The following is a 14,013-nucleotide window of genomic DNA, read 5'->3' as shown; positions in this document are numbered from 1 at the left end:
CCTCAGAACAGGCAGCAGACAGGGTCACAACGGGTCCGCAGCTCCCCGCAGGGACAGGAGACGCCTATGGGGGGGGGAATGTGGAGGGCGCGTGGCCGGGACGGAAGGTGAGGGCTGTGACTGGACGCCCCCTCCTCTCGCTCCCCCCCCACCGCCTGTGGGGATCCGCGGCTTCTTTCCTGGGTGCGAGCTGATTTGCTACAAGGACTGGCCCCCCACTTAGCCCCACCGCGGCTCCTAGGTGACATTTCCTTTCCGCCGCAGAGCAGACCGGACTGGGTGGGGGAGGGCAGAGCAGGTGGGGAAGGGGGCCCCCTGGGGTGTCCCTTTAACCCTGGGTGTCCGGGCCCCCTCCAGCACCACTCACTCAACAGCCCCAGGGGTGGGACGCCTGTCCCCAGCTGGCTGCTGCTGCTCCTCCAAGGCTCTGCTCCAGGGGCTGCAGGAATGGGGGGGGGCCCGGGGGTCGCCCTGCTCCTTCTACCCCTCCTTCCCAGACTTCTGCCCCACTCACCCTCCCGAGGATGTCCTCTCCTCCCCCATTTCCCTCCCCGCAGATCTAAAGCCTGAATCCCAGCCCTTGCTCGGCGCCCAGTGACTTCAGGGTCACCTAGCCCCGTGGACACTTTGGGGCCTCATCTTTCCTGGCCTTTCAGCATCCTGGGACCCTGATGGTCATGTCCTCCTAGAAAGCTATCCTGTGGCTGTGGCTCCCCGGGTGGCACTCCCCCTTCCTCCTCTTCTGCACTCCCCTCCGCTCTCCCTCTCTCTCACGCAGCTCCTAGGGCCCTACCTGGAGCCCTCTCCCCTGGGCTGCTCTCAGCTCCCGGATGCACCTCCTCCACCCACTGGCCTCCTAACACCTGGCCCTTGGTTTCCTGCCCATCAGCAGGAGGGAAAACCCAGGAAGGTCTCCGTCCATCAGCAAATCTTGATTCTCCTTCCTGTGTTTCTCTGGAATCCGCCTGGGCCTCCTCTCGGCTGTCAACCCCTGTCCGGCCACCCACTGTCACTCAGGAGGCCCTCCCTGGCCCAGCAGGTCAGCTCCTTTGTTAGATGCTGTCCTTTGTCTTTGGGGCCCTTAACCCGACTCTACTTCTGTTTTAGGGGGGCATCAGTACCCATGGGCCTCCCTTTCCCCTGGCGCCCCCATTCCTGCAGCCCCTGGAGCAGAGCTAACACTGGTCCCGCTGCCCTGGGAGAGATCCACAGACAGTTGGTCTTTAGCGCATCTCTGCCCAGCCTCTGTGAAGACTCATGGGGAGGGGCTCCCAGGGGTATGTGTCTGTGCGTGTGTGTGCGTGTGTCCCCGCACTTGCCCTCCAGACCCCTGTCATTACCAGCCCACCTGAGACCCTGCCCCCAGAGTGAGCTTTCTGTTTTGGTTCTGGGAATGGGCAGAAGGCAAAGGTCAGAGGCAAAGGTCAGAAATTCTGGCTGTGCCTGCCTAGGGGCTGCCCAGGCAGAGGGTGCAGGTGCTGGGGGAGGGGAGGCTTCCTAGCTTTGTGCCCAAAGACTCCCTTTCCCTCCGCCTCCGCCCTCCCCCACACCCTTCCTCCAGCTCTGCACCGCTTTCTGGGGTTGGGGCACCTGTGTGGGCAGGCACGGATCTCGGGGGACCCCCTTCCATCCCCAGGGGAAACCATGCCCTGCAGCCTTGGAGCCCAGCCTAAAGAGATGAGTTAGAATAAATGCAGAGTGCGCGGAGCGGGATGGGGGGCAACACCTGAACAGGTGACACAGTGGGGAGCGCAAGGGGGATGGACAGGTGGGGGTGAGGGGCACCCCCGGGGCTGGGCCACCTCTGTTTACAGAACTGATTCATAAGACCTAAACAGCAGGAGCTGAGAATGGAGGGCGCTGGGCCTTCCCACGTAGCTGTCTGGGGACCTGAGCGAGGAGTCCGCTGGGTCCCCTAGGGTCCTGATGGGGCTGGCGTGTCCCAGGAGGCATGTGGGCCCCTGTGTTCTGGGAAAGGCTGCGGTGGGGACTGCCCTCCCCCTGCTTCTCCTCCCTCGCCCCTGGAATGCACGCTCCATCTGTCTGCACTGTGGGTTCTGCAGAGAACACCAGCAGTGCTTAATTCAGGTGCTTGACCCAGCGTTAGGGAGCCTTAGGGACCCCCGGGGCCCAGCACCTGCTTGCCTGTCTGGGAGAACCAGACAGATACCCGCCCTCATGTTCTGGGGGGACGATGATAAGCAGCAAAGAAAGGGGTGTCCAGACTGGGCAGTGGTGGACAGAAACCCAGTGCAGAGGGACCCCGGGTCCGGGAGGATGCGTCAGGACTGAGAAGGTGGAGGGAAAGGGGTGGTGGGTGGTGGCCGTCCCCGGCCAGACAGAGCCGCTGTCCGTGGCCCCGGGCGGTTTCTCCAGGGCATCTCCATGGGCCACCGACGCCTGACTGGATATAGTTTTATACCACAGCCTGTCACAGAAGTGTCCCCCATGTCAGCCAGAGGCCCTGGGAGCACCGCCGAGCTTGGGCGCTCCGAGTTCTGCGCTGAGATCCGTCAGTTCTCACGCAACCATTCGCAGGCCGCGGGAATCAAAGAGTGGGATGTCCCAAAGCGCGTGCAAGTGGGCCCCGGGCCGTGTCCTGGCGCCTCGCTCTTAGGCGGGAAGCCGAGGGCCAGCAGCCGTCCCGGCTGGACCGAGAACCCAGGGCAAGGGGGGCGCTGGGGGAAGCAGAATGCGACGTCGAAACTGTGGGCCCGCGGATTCCTTGGCAGTGATGCCAACAGGCCAGGTCAGAAAACAGAAGAAGAAAGAGCCCGGGTAAATTAAAAATATAATATCGGAAATTCTCAAAATCTAATAGAAGGATTGAAAGTGTGAGTCACAGAAGACAGAACCAACCCTACAAGATAGACGGTGAGCCCTGGACCGCAAGGAGGCCCTGCACCTGAGTGACAGGCCCCACTCGGCCACGGCAGCTTCGGATGGGTGCGGGGTGAGGGCCACGTGGACACCGTGCCCAGTTTACATATTTCCTTTTAAAAATATGTGAGACATTTTATTTTATTTTTTTAAAGATTTTATTTATTTATTTGTCAGAAAGAGAGAGATAGAGAGAGCACAAGCAGGAAGAGCAGGAAGGGAGAAGCAGCCTCCCTGTTGAGCAGGGAGCCGGATGCGGGACTTGATCCCAGGACCCTGGGATCATGACCTGAGCCGAAGGCAGATGCTTAACTGACTGAACCACCCAGGCGCCCATGGGAGACATTTTAAATAAAAAAGGTACAGAAAACATCAGTTGCCTGAAGAAATAAAACGTTAGGGGCGCTATGCGTGGGGCTCTGGATCTCAGCGTTGTGAGCTCGAGCCCCATGTAGGACGTAGAGATGACTCACAAAAACTGAGAAAGAAGGAAAGAAAATGTCAAAGGTGCCTTTGAAGTGCCCACTGTCCCCTCCTCTGCCCGCCTCCTGCGGAGACCCCCCTCCACCACGCTCTGTGTCCGATTACATGGGTGCGAGTGTCCAGATGAGTGTCCCTGATATCGGGGAGCGTGGACTGCGGGGCACGGTGTGGCCAAGGCGGCTGGCCCCTCTGTCCCACGCCACATTTCCGAGGCCCAGTCGTGTTGGTCCGCGTGGCTGCCTGGGTGGGAGGGAAAACCCTGTTCCTGTGCGTATGTGCGCCAGAGCCCCTCTGGTTCTCTCCCCCCTCCTCTCCTCTCCTTCCTGGCCCTGCACAAGCCTCCCCGACACGGCCCGCGTGCGCCTGGGCTCTGCTTCTCCACTCACCAGCCTGCCGACACCTGACTGCTTCCAGCTTTGGGCACTGGGGTGCCCGCTGCCTGGCGGGGACAGCGCAGGTCCCTGTGTGGACGTGTTGTCACTCCTCCCGAGGAAGCACCTAGGAGCGGGGTGTGGGCTCACAGGGCGGCGTGTGCTTCACTTTAAGAGAAACTGCTGGGATGCCTGGGTGGCTCAGTCGGTTGAGCGTCTGCCTTCAGCTCAGGTCGTGATCCCAGGGTCCTGGGTTCGAGTCCACATCAGACTCCCTGCTCAGTGGGGAGCCTGCTTCTCCCTCTCCCTCTGCAGCTCCCCCAGCTTATGCTCTCTCTCTGTCAAATAAATAAATAAAATCTTTTAAAAAAATCTATTTTTTATTTTTCTTAAAGTAGGCTCCATGCCCAACATGGGACTCGAACTCATGACCCTGAGACTAAGAGTCACACACTCCACCGACTGAGCCAGCCAGGTGCCCTTCAATGATAATTTTTTAAAATTTCTGTTTCTGGGAGCACCTGGGTGACTCAGTTGGTGGAGCGTCCGACTCTTGGTTTCGGCTCAGGCACAATCTCAGGGTTGTGGGATCGAGCCCCACGTCAGGCTCTGTGCTGGGCATGGAGCCTGCTTAAGATTTCCTCTCCATCTGCCCCTGCCCCTGCTCATAGGTGCGCGCTCTCTCTCATAAATAAATAAAAATAAATAAAATTTCCGTTTCTGGTTGTTCACTGCTAGTGCATACAAAATATAACTGTTGTTCGTATATTGATCTTGTATCCTATGACCTTGCTAAACTCACTTATTAGTTTTACTTGTGTTTGTAGATTCTTTGGGTTTTTCTGTGGAGATGAATGTGCAGTCTGAAGAAAGGAGATGCTCCTTATCGATCTGAGAATGTTCCATCCACTCCTAGTTTGCTGGGAGGCTTTTTTCTTTTCTTTTTTTTATCATGAATGGATGTTGAATTTTATCAGATGTCTTTTATTTTTTATGAGATGATCTTCTGGTTTTTCTCAGTCATTGCAATGGTGAATTACTACACTGATTTTCAGACGTTGTACCAACTTTGCATTCTGGGATAAATTTCATTTGGTCAGGGAGTATCTTTTTGTATATTTCTGTATTTGATTTGCTAATATTTTGATAAAGATTTTTGCATCTATACTAAATGCGGGTATTAGTATGTCGTTTTATTTTTTTGTAACAAGAAAATTGTCTGGGGACACCTGGGTGGCTCAGTCGGTTAAGCGTCTGCCTTCAGCTCAGGTCATGATCCCAGGGTCCTGGGATCAAGTCCCGCATCGGGCTCCTTGCTCAGCAGGGGGCCTTCTTCTTCCTCTATCTCCTGCTCCCCCTGGTTGTGCTTTCTCTCTCTCTGACAAATAAATTAATAAAATCTTAAAAAAAAAAAAAGAAAATTGTCTGGGGGCGCCTGGGTGGCTCAGTCATTGACCGTCTGCCTTCGGCTCAGGTCGTGATCCCGGGGTCCTGGGATCGAGCCCCACATCGGGCTCCCTGCTCGGCGGAGAGCCTGTTTCTCCCTCTCCCACTCCCCCTGCTTATGTTCCCTCTCTCGCTGTCTCTCTCTCTCTGTCAAATAAATAAATAAAATCTTAAAAAAAAAAAAGAAAATTGTCTGGTTTTTGTATCAGGAGAATGCTGACTTCATAAAGTGAGTTGGAATGTGTCCCCTTCTCTCCTATTTTCTGGAAGTTTCTATGGAAGAGGTGTTATTACTTCCTTAGAAATTGGTAGAATTCAGGGCGCCTGGGTGGCTCAGTCGTTGAGCGTCTGCCTTCGGCTCAGGTCATGATCCCAGGGTCCTGGGATCGAGTCCCACATCGGGCTTCCTGATCGGCAGGAAGCCTGCTTCTCCCTCTCCCACTCCCCCTGCTTGTGTTCCTGCTCTCACTATCTCTCTCTCTGTCAAATAAATAAATAAAATCTTAAAAAAAAAGAAATTGGTAGAATTCACTAGTGAAGCCATCTGGGCCTGGAGCTTTCTGTGGGAAGTTATTATTTATTTATTTATTTATTTTTAAGATTTTATTTTATTTATTTGTTGGAGAGAGAGAGAGCACAAGCAGGGGGAGAGGCAGAGGGAGAAGCAGGCTTCCCGCAGAGCAGGGAGCCCGATGTGGGGCTCGATCCCAGGACCCTGAGATCATGACCTGAGCCGAAGACAGATGCCTCACCAACTGAGCCACCCAGGGGCCCCGTGGGAAGGTTTTTAACAAATTCAATTTCTGTAATAGAGTGCTGTTTTCCTAGATATTACCACATTGCTATTTAACATTATTGTGCTGATTTTCGGCACCACTTGTAGAATTTAAGAGCTTCCGTTGCTACACACCTTCACCGACACAAGACTCTGTTTTGTTTTTAAGTGTGTGCGTGTAGTATTTTCTTAGAGTAAAACACCGAGATGCCAGGTCGCCGCCCCGGGGAGGGGGGCGGTGCGTCTGAGGCGCTGCGGGTGGGCTGAGGGCAGGTCCCAACCCAAGGTTCCCTCCTTCAGGAGCCTCTGCCAGAGCCAGGGATTTAAAACACCTTCAGGGGACCTCACTCCTAGTGGGGCTCTTCAGTCGTGCAAATGTTAGCTAAGGCTGCAGGAACAGTGCCTGGCACCCCGGCCTGAGCCCCTTCAGTGTGGCCGACACTGCCCCCTCGCTGCCCTCGAGAGCCCCTGGCCTTCCCCCAGATCCAGACTCGGGGGCTCCTTCGTGTCTGCAGACTTGCTTGTTTGGGCAGAGACTGTGTCTACACGTGTGCGTGTGTGTGTCCACGTGCAGGTGTGTCCGTGTGCGGGTGTGTGTGTCCATGTGCGGGTCCGTGTGCGGGTGTGTGTGTCCATGTGCGGGTCCGTGTGCGGGTCCGTGTGCGGGTGTGTGTGTCCGTGTGCGGGTGTGTGTGTCCGTGTGCGGGTGGGTGTGTCCGTGTGTGTGTCCGTGTGCGGGTGTGTGTCCATGCGCGTGTCCATGTGTATGTGGGTGTGTCCGTGTGCGGGTCCGTGTGCGGGTCTGTGTGAATGGACAGGGGCAGGTAACTGCCCCCACGCCTGACCCAGGGCCGGAGGTCGGCCAGGCCTTCCTGGGGTGCATGGTGGCGCCTCGTCCTGGCTCCTCGGCAGCCTCACTGCTCCCCGACCATCTCCCCGGAGACTCAGAGAGGGTGGTGAGTACCCCAGGGCCTTCCTCTTTCCACCAACCTACCACGGCTCCCTGTGCCCTGGGCCTGCCCCCCCCCCCCCCACCAGCGGGACACAGACGGCCGCAGACTGGCCCCTGCCTCCCTCTCTTGTCTCAGAAAGGTGAATCGGCGCAACCCTGGGGCTGGGGAAGAAAGCTGGGGGTTACCTGCCACTCCCGTCCCTGGTGGGTTGCGGGCCATGGGGTGGGGACAGCTGCTCACCTGGCATGGACATGGCCTGGGCCACAGGTGGGCGGGAACACACTGGCCACACCTCTCCAGCATTTGAGAGGTTCGGGGGCGACAGTAATTTCAAGGATTGGGCACGAGCCAGCAGGAAGCCCTGACCTCAGCGAGCAGGAATTCAGGGCAGCAAGACCCGGAGGTGCCCTGTTAGTGCCCAGCTGAGCCCCCCAGATTTGTGTGGCCAAGTCTTAAGCACCAGTACCTCAGGGCGTGACTGTAATTAAGGTAATTAAGGTAAAATGAGGTCATAGCGTGGGCCCTGACCCAATATGACCGTGTCCTTCTAAAAAGGGATTAGAGGGGTGCCTGGGTGGCTCAGTCGTTAAGCGTCTGCCTTCGGCTCAGGTCATGATCCCGGGGTCCTGGGATCAAGCCCCACATCGGGCTCCCTGCTCAGCGGGAAGCCTGCTTCTCCCTCTCCCACTCCCCCTGCTTGTGCTCTCTCTCTCGCTGTGTCTCTCTCTGTCAAATAAATAAATAAATAAATAATCATAAAAAAAAATAAAAAAAAAAATAAAAAAAAATAAAAAGGGATTAGAACACAGACTCACGCAGAGGGACGACCACGTGAGGCCCTGGGGGATGAGCCCCCTGGAGCCGAGGCGAGAGGCCTCAGGAGGAGCCAGCCCGGACAGCAGACCCGGGCTCTAGACGGAGAGACGCGTGTCTGCTGTGGGAGCCCCAGCCGGTGGCACCTTGGCGGCCCGGGGACACCCAGGCAGACACCATGGCAGGTGCCCGGTGTCCACTCCTCAAGCCAGGGAGCAGGTCGTACTGGAAATCACGCCGAAGATTTGATTGAGGGTGGTGGGGCCACAAAGGAGCTGGTGTTTACACCTCGATCCACCTCCCGTGCTGACGTCAGGGGCCCGAGAGCAGGGGAGACCCCACGACCCGGTGGCACAGCTGCCGGAGCACTTGAGACCCAGGAGCTCTGATTCCCCGAAGCCCGCAGGCGGGCAGAGTGGCCCACATGCCCTCGCCGAGGAGGCCAGCCTCCCATGTCCCCGGCCCTGCGGACCTCTCACCTGAGCCGGTGTCCTTCTCAAGACCTCCCTGCCTCCCCTCTGAGCCGCGGCCAGTAATGAGGGGCGAGTCTTGCTTGGCCTGAGCAGAGAGCCCTGTGCCTGCCACAGGCGGGGATGGATTACTCTACGAGGAGCCGCCTGCCAGGCGGTATGGACCAGCAGCCGCCAGGAGAACGCATGCAAGTGAATTTCGAGGATGCTGGAGAAGTGGGAGGAACTAGGAATTAGTTCCAGTCCTTGCAGGCTGCTGGCCAGGGACAACGGTTCCTTCCTCGGTGGCCTCCCCAGTAGGCAGCAAGCGAGACGGCAGCCGGCTCCCTGAGGAGCGTGTGGGGAGAGGGAGGGCAGGACCACAGCCAGTCTTTTTATAACCGGGGAAGGGACATCCTGTCACTTCTGCCACTCCTGTGGTCCAAGGCAAGTCCAATGCACGCTCCGGGGAGGACGCTTCACAGGGCACGGACGCCCGGGTGGAGGCATGGAGCAGCTTAGAGGCTGCACTCCAGGGAGAGAGATGGGTACCGCTTGGCCTTTGCATCCCCAAAAGCCAAGAGTGGGTGACCCCCCACCAATATTTCAGACCCGAGCCTGGCCTCGGGTAGCGGCACACTGGGGAGTGGTGGCCACGCAGGCCTTTCGAGGACTGCCGATGAGGGTCTGCGCCAGCCCAGGAGCAGGACACCCAAAGTACCACGGGGCTTCCCTGCTGGGAGGGGGACTGCCGACGTGGACTGGTGTCCCCCTCAAAGACGTAAGACGTAAGGCAGGCTCCTCAAAAAGGAAAACCTGGAATGCCTCGTGGGTGTCCCCAGAAGACGTGAGAGCAGGGACTCAAACATTCACGGCGGGACGACTCATGATCGCCAAGAGTGGGAGCAGCCCAAGTGTCCGCTGATGGATGGATGGATAAAGTGGGGTCCATCCACGCAATGGAATATTATTCGGTCTTAAAAAAGGAAGGATATCTGGTACCTGCTACAATGTAGATGGACCTTGAGGACATGCTCAGTGACCTCAGCCCATCACAGAAGAATACTGCGTGATTCCACTTATACGAGGTCCCCAGAGGACTCACATGCCTAGAGACAGAAAGGATGGGGGGTTCCAGGGCTGGGGAGTCAATGTGTATGGGGACAGAGTTCCAGTTCGGGAAGATGAGAAAGTTCTGGAGGTGGACGGCGGTGGTGGCGGCACAAGGATGCGAATGTGCCCAGGGCCACTCAGCTGTCTACGTGAACACGGCACATTTCCTGGTACGTGTTTTCTACCACGCTACGATTTTTTAAAGACTTACAGTGCAGGGTGCTGGTACCCGTCACGCCCATGCACGAACCAGCTGGATCGTGGGCTGCCACCCGGTCCAGCGGAGCAGATGCCCCTGTCCTGGGTGTCCGGGCGCAGCTCCAGCTCCAGGGATGGACCTGGGGTGTGCTCTCCTGTCCTCATCGCTGGTGAAGCAGGTCCCGCTCACCCGCAGCAGGGCCGCACTGCACACTCGCTGCTCCGGCTACCGCAAGCAATTCTAGCGTTTGGGAATGCGCCACATCAGTGAAGGTATTTCTGGTTTGAGGTCATTGAAGACTCAAGCTGGCTGGAAGAATGAACTGATCCCACTGAATGACTGAGGGTCCAGCTTCAAGAGAGGCTTGATCAGGCCTGTGGTTCCGTGTCTCTGGGACCGCCCGGTCTGCCCGCTCCGTGTGTTGGCTTCATCCCTGGGCTGCCGCACCAGTCTTGCCATCTGACCCGCATGCCATGCACACACACAGAAAGTGTGGATGCCTTGGGGGGACCAAGCTGCTCTTCCAATGCCTGGTCCCACGCGGCTTCAGCTCTGACTCACCCTGGGGAAGGAGCAAGCTGCCTGGCCAGAGCCCAGACCTCCCTGGAACCACTCTTTGCCCAGAAGAGCGGAGCTGCGCCCTGACTGCATGGGGAGCTCGCTTGGGAACTCTGAGTCTTCCAGGGGCAGACAGCAGGCCCTGCAGTCCTGCCTGACCCTGCTCCCCAGGAGGGAATGGCCCGCAGAGCCCACAGAGGCCAGGCGTCCAGGGACCACAGGGGTCTGGGGCCAAGCCTGGGCGCTGGGACCTGTCACGGGAGGTGGGGCCGTGTTGGGGCTCTGGTGTCCCCAAGAACGAATCTGCCTTGTGTCTGCCGCCAGGTGTGACCCCTGCAGTGGCCTTCGGGGGCAAAGCAGGCCGTAGTGGCTGGTCCTTCAGTTCCCCTCACAGGGGCCCTTGGTATAGGTGCTGGGGAGAGAGGGAGCCCTATGGTGGTCCTGGTCTCTCCGGTAAGCCTCGTGGGCTTCGGAGCTGTCACTTGGAACAAGAAGCTGCACTCAGCTGGCTCCCTGAGAGTCGCACACGGGGCAGGAGGGGGGTGGTGCCAAGACCCAAGGGGCCCGCGCTGGAAACAGCCAGGTCCCTCTCTGTGCCCCTCCGCCGCACCTGCCCCCAAGGCCTGCGATTCCGTGGTCCTCTGCACCCTCTCCCTCCGGCCCCACGTCACACTGGAACCCAGGAACACACTCCCCAAACCATTCACCCAAGGCAGCCAGAACCTTTCTCCACACTCTGCCCCAAACTCGGGGGTCTGCCTCCCGCTGCACACTTCCCACTGTCTCCAGCTGGAGTCTGGAGGGACAGACACACTCCTGGCTGGACAGACTGGCTGTGCGGTCCAGCATGTCCCCCTTCCTTCTTCCCCCCAGGGGACCCAGGCCACCCAAATGTCGCTTGCCCCGCCTGTCCCCTTGTCAGGCGGCCCCTCTGTGGTCCGGGGCTGGTGTCTGTGTGGGAAGCACAGAGGGGCCCCGGGGTCGGAGCCCCTGCCCAGCACGGGCTGCTGGCCACGCGGGTGAGCCGTGGGCCACTCCCACCCTCTCCCACGCTCTCCCTGAGGCCGTGGGCGCAGGAAGCACGTCCCACCTGGGCCCCGCCACCCCCTCCGAAGGCCTGGCCGCTGGAACCACCACAGGGCCCCGGGGTTTGCTGGTTTGTGTTTTCCAGACCACTACTGTTCCCAGGCAAACCGGAGATCATTTCGGCCGACTGTTCCTTTGTCTGCTCGTCTTCCACCCTGGGAGGCCGTGTCCTCAGCAGCCCCGCCGCCCTGGGCCCCGGCCTGGGCCCCGCCGGGCAGCACCTCGCCCCAGCCCGCCCGCCGCACCCTTCTGGGTCACCTCCCGGCCCGGGCCGGCTCCTGCTCCTGGGCCCTCCTGGCCACGGGCTCCACGTGGCTGCCACCCAGCGGCCACTCGGGGGGTGACAGGCTTTCCCCATGGCCGCGGGCCTGCTGCGTGACCGGCTCAGCCCCAGTTCCTGCTCCCAGCACTGATTCGCTGACCTTTAGCAGTGACCAGCAGTGACGGGGGTCTGGTCCGCCGGGCGGGCGGGCCGCGTGGCTGGGGGGACACAGGCAGAGGAAGCATCGGCCTCCTGCATGGGGGACCCACGTTCCAGCAGGACGCAGAGCAGAGGCGTAAACTGGCACCACTGGGCAGCTGACAGGTGGCTGTGGGGACGGGTCCTCCCTGACACCCTGCCGGGGCCACGCTCCCCTCCCTCTTGTGGGGGTGGTGGACGCCCCAGTCGGGAGTGGTCGGAGGTGCGGGTGGACGCAGCTGTCCTCCAGGGGCACCCGCCCCAGTCGTCCCTCTGTCCTTCGTGCGGCCGCCAGCGTGTCTTTTTGCTCTTTTTTTTTAGTCCTATATGAAATTTTATTTTTTATTTTCTTATTTTTAAATTTTTTTATTATTAACCTATAATGTATTATTTGTTTCAGGGGTACAGGTCTGTGACTCAACAGTCTTACACAATTCACAGTGCTCACGATAGCACATACCCTCCCAGTATCTATCACCCAGCCCCCCATCCCTCCCACCCCTCTCCGCTCCGGCAACCCTCAGTTTGTTTACTGAGATTAAGAGGCTCTTATGGTTTGTCTCCCTCTCTGGTTTCATTTGTTTCATGTTTTCCTCCCTTCCCCTATGATCCTCTGCCTTGTTTCTCAAATTTCTCATATCGGTGAGATCATATAATTGTCTTTCTCTGATTGACTTATTTCGCTCAGCATAATACCATGCAGTTCCATCCATGTTGTTGCAAATGGCAAGATTTCATTCCTTTTGATGGCTGCATAATATTCCATTGTATATATATACCACATCTTCTTTATCCATTCATTTGTCGATGGACATCTAGGCTCTTTCCATAGTTTGGCTAATGTGGACATTGCTGCTATAAACACTGGGGTGCAGGTGCCCCTTCGGATCCCTACTTTTGTATCTTTGGGGTAAATACCCAGGAGTGCAATTGCTGGATCATATGGTAGCTCTATTTTCAACTTTTTGAGGAACCTCCATAGTGTTTTCCAGAGTGGCTATGCCAGCTTGCATTCCCACCAACAGTGTAGGAGGGTTCCCCTTTCTCCGCATCCCCGCCAACATCTGTCGTTTCCTGACTTGTTAATTTTAGCCATTCTGACTGGTGTGAGGTGGTATCTCATTGAGGTTTTGATTTGGATTTCCCTGATGCCGAGCGATGTTGAGCACTTTTTCATGTGTCTGTTGGCCATTTGGATGTCTTTTTGGCAGAAATGTCTGTTCATGTCTTCTGCCCATTTCTTGATTGAATTATTTGCTCTTTGGGTGTTGAGTTTGATAAGTTCTTTATAGATTTTGGATACTAGCCCTTTACCTGATATGTCATTTGCAAATCTTCTCCCATTCTGTCGGTTGTCTTTTGGTTTTGTCGACTGTTTCCTTTGCTGGGCAGAAGCTTTTTATCTTGATGAAGTCCCAATAGTTCATTTTTGGCTCTTTTTCTTCTTTTAACAGCGTTATCGGCACACCGTCCATTCATGCATTTGAGGCGCACAGCCGGTGGATTTAGGACAGCCCCGGGGATGTGCAGCCGCCACACGGTCATGTTCAGAACCCACCTGCCCAGGGCCCGTCGCCCCATCCCTCTTCCCAGCCCTGGGCACACTGCACACGTTCCGTCCCCGGGCACCTGTCAGAGGGATTGTGCACAGTTTGCCCTCCTGCGTCTGGCTCATCCCGGAGGGGGATGTCTTCACTGTCCACCCCTGCTGTTTCGTGGGTCAGGATGTCCTTCCGCTGGACAGACGGCCACGGTGTGTGTATCCATTCATCCTCTCAGGGGCACGCGGGCCGCCTCCTCCTTTGGGCGACGGTGAGTAAGGGGACCGCGACCCCGCGGGGAGAGTTTCCCGCAGGGCCACTCGCCTCATCTCTCCAGGACGGCCCTGGAGGAGAGGGGCTGTGGGTCAGATGGCAGCCCGGTGTCCACGCGAGGAACTGCCAGCCAGGGGCAGCCTCGTGCTCCCCGCACCTGACCGAGCCCCCGGCCTCACCCAGGCCCGCCGGCAGCGCTTGACCACGGAGCCCCGGCCCGGCCTTTGTGCGATCCTGAGCTGCTCCACGGCCTTTGTGCGATCAGTTCACTAGTGTCCAGGAGGGTGAGGGCTCTTTTTTTTTTCTTAATTTTTATTTATTTATTTGAGAGAGAGACAGAGACAGACACAGAGCGAGCAGGAGTGGAGGGAGGGGCAGAGGGAGGAGCAGACTCCCTGCCAGTGTGGAGCCTGAGAATGCGACCTGAGCTGAAATCCAGGGTCTGGTGCTTAATCAACGGAGCCGCCCAGGCGCCCCCAGCGCCGTGTCCTGATGCTCACGTCACTCGTCGCTCAGAGGGAGAACAAATTCTCCGAGGACGGGATCCAGAGCTGTTTTAATTTTCCTTCCTTCCTTCCTTCCTTCCTTCCTTCCTTCCTTCCTTCCTTCCTTC

The sequence above is a fragment of the Phoca vitulina genome, unplaced genomic scaffold (assembly GCF_004348235.1).
Source record: "Phoca vitulina isolate PV1807 unplaced genomic scaffold, GSC_HSeal_1.0 scaffold41, whole genome shotgun sequence".
NCBI classification, from domain to species: Eukaryota; Metazoa; Chordata; class Mammalia; order Carnivora; family Phocidae; genus Phoca; species Phoca vitulina.
Note: the sequence above shows the minus strand (reverse complement) of the source record.